Raw genomic sequence first — 3148 nt, forward strand, 5'->3', positions numbered from 1 at the left:
GGTGTGAACCCCCAGGAAACTGCTTCATCTCAGAGACAGCAACAATGGAGCTAGTAGGGAAAGAAACAGTTGCAGTTTTTGGCTGAGTGCAAGCAAAGCCAATTCAGACAGGTAGGTGAGTAAGTAAGTTGTGTGTTTTTTGCAACACAAGGTAGAGTTCTGCAGAAAGCAACAAACTTCCTTCCTTCACCTCCAGAATGCTCCATCCACCCTGCTGCTTGCTGAAGGTTTTGCACACACACTCTCAAGGGATGCTCTAGATAACAACAACCTGCTGAGGAAAAACCCCATCATGCACAGACTTCAAGCACAAACAAGAAATGAATTGTGGCTAGGTCAGGGCTCCCAATTACTCTGACATCTACATGGTCACCAAACATGGTATTTCAGGCAGGTCATATTCCCTGCTCAGTGCTCAAGTCCACCCCTCTCTCCTTCTGAGAGGTTATTCCTTGCTGCTGAGTACTTACCAGCAACTCTGAGGGACCACAATGCTGCTTTGCAAGGGTCTCACCACGTTCTGCTGGCAGTGAGCATATGGGACAGCGGAAAGGTGGGCTGGCTTGTTGTGCAGTCACTTCACCAGGGTCCTGCAAGACAAAAAGGTCAGGGAGTGCAATGAAAGGACAGCTGGGAAGCTGCCATAAGGGAAAAATGCAGGAATCGGAGTTGCTGCTACAATGATTTGTTGCAATGCAGAACCCCCATGGGGAGCTGTCTCTGTGCAACAAGAGCGAGCACATGGGATACAAGAAGCCAAGTACTTGGCCCTTGCTTTGCTTCAGTTCCCTAATCCAGCACAAATGCATTTGGGGATTTACGAGGTTTTGGAAGCTTCCAGCAAACCTCAGGGCCTGTTTCTTGGGTTATTGTTTTCCCATCTGTTTCTCTTCATGTGATTCCATCACAGAGGCCCCATCGTGGGACACAAGAATGTGACCGGAACAATAGGCAGAGCTTGCTGCCTCCAGGACTGCAGCAAGGGCAGAGCTGCCATGGCAGGATGGGAGCCAGTGGCTTCTATATTTAGCCCTTTCTTGTTCGTTCCAGATCACATTCGCACCCCGCGCTCAAGAAGTCAGAAGGCTTTCACCCCACACTGTCCTCGAGCGCTGCGCATCCAGCAGGGCCCCCAAGCACAGGACATTCATTTCCTTTCTAATAAATGCCAACAGGAAGACTTCCTGCTCCCCCCCTCCCCTTCCCAAATCCCTACTTTGACAAAGTTTGTTCCTTCATAAAAGCAAACTAAACAAAACCATCTTCTCCTCTGCGAGGCTGGCGGCCTTGGAGCAGCACCAGGACTCCAGAGCTTGGACAGCCCAGCACTGCCTGTGGGAGCCAGGCCCTGCAAGGAGGCAGAAATGGATGAGCTTCTTTCCCCTCCGTGGTTCAACCTGAGCTAAACTCACCAACCCACAGAGACCTGCCCCAAACAACACCGAGGGCAGGACACTTGAAGGAGAACCATGCCTGAGCACCCACCTGGCCTCCATCACCACAGCAGCACATGCACACAGCGGGTAGGGGACCAGGTCTTATTGCAAAGCCCTCCCACCATGTCCCAAGGAACCTCTTTACCCCATTTGAAGGCTGAGGGGGCTCTTGCCCTGCAGGAAACAAAGCTGATTGTGGCAGAACCTGCAATGCCACTTAACCCTTAACTAACTCATTTCCATCGTGAAGGCAGGAGATGCTGCAGAGCAAGAGGAAAACCCCTCATGGCTCCAGCTACACTTACCAAAGAGCTGTGCCACTTTAAAATCGCTCAATGGTGGACAAGTCCATTTTTCACCACATTCACAGGGACTGTACATTAAGGCCACTCTGCATTTCATCTCTCCAGCTCTGCCAAAGTTCTACCAAAGGCTAAAGTCCCAGTGAGGGGTCTGATGACAGAGGTGCCCTCCTGAGCACCTTGCTGCCACCAATATTATTCCCACTGCATACCAAGGTATTTCCACAGCCTGCTTTTTCTTCTGTAGGCATTCCCACCACTGCCAGCTCCCCATTCCTCCTGAAAGCTCTTGCACTAGGAGTGGTCACAGCAAGGAGAGAAGGGCCAATGCTGGGTGGAATGTGAGAACTAATTTTTAGTTTGGGTTTTTTTTTCCCCTTTGAGATACATCTGTCTGTGGAAAATTGAGGTACCTAGTGGTGCCCAAGCACGGACAGAAAAACTACACCTTCTGGTGCTATCACAAACCATGCCACTGATTTTCTTTGTGGCAGCTTTAAATTTTCCTCCCTGGGGGTATTTGTTTCTGAGGGCTCCTCTGAGGCAGGGGCACCTGAGGAGTGTTTGGAGAGGCCTGGATAAAAGCATCATTCCTTATGAGACTGAGCATATTGTCTTCCTGCAGCTTGGGATTGCCTGAACACCTCTTCCTTGCCAGCACAGGCATGTTAGCTGCATTCATCTGCCACACAAGTCCTATCTACTACTTCTGTGTCCTGGAGCCTGGTTTCCCTTGGCTCGTGTGGAGGAGCTGGTGCCCTGTCAGCTCTCTGAACCACCAGCACCTGCCAGCAAGCTGTAAACAAGCCCTGTGTGCATGGCAAGGCTGAAAGGAAGGGAGCACTTTCCATCTGGCATTACTGCAGGTCTTCAGACAGCAGTTATTTGTGCAAGGTAAAGAAGAGAAGGGGGCTGGAGTGTCCAGTGGAAGAAGCTGACAGGGAAGCAACAGCAGCACTTGGGGCTTTGCTTGGCCAGTGAAGCACTGAATAAAAACATCACCCTGCTCTACCTTAATGCCAAAACTTTCCCTTACATCTTCCCCTTCCCTCTCAGATGTGCCTCTGGAGCTCAGACCCACTGGAAGCTTTGGATCCTGCAGAGGCTCAGAGTTGTTATCACCTCAAAACCAGGGCTGTGCTTAGGCTGAGGGCCACAGCATTGACACAGAACAAGACAGGATGCTGCTGTGGTAAGAACTGATCCTGCCAAGGAGAGATGTGGAAAGAGCTGAGGCACACCCACGTAAGAGTGACTTTCCTGAAGGTAACACAGGAAGGTATTGGGTAGGACCCACCTGAAGCCCTGAGAAAACCTACACCACAAGGATGCTTTTCCAGAACACCAAACACCAAACCTACACCACCTTTCTCAGAGCAGGGGCCATGCACAACTCATTAACCAGATCCA

This window comes from Melanerpes formicivorus, unplaced genomic scaffold, assembly GCF_026170545.1.
Source record: "Melanerpes formicivorus ecotype bairdi unplaced genomic scaffold, bMelFor1.0.p_v2 SCAF_38, whole genome shotgun sequence".
NCBI lineage: Eukaryota > Metazoa > Chordata > Aves > Piciformes > Picidae > Melanerpes > Melanerpes formicivorus.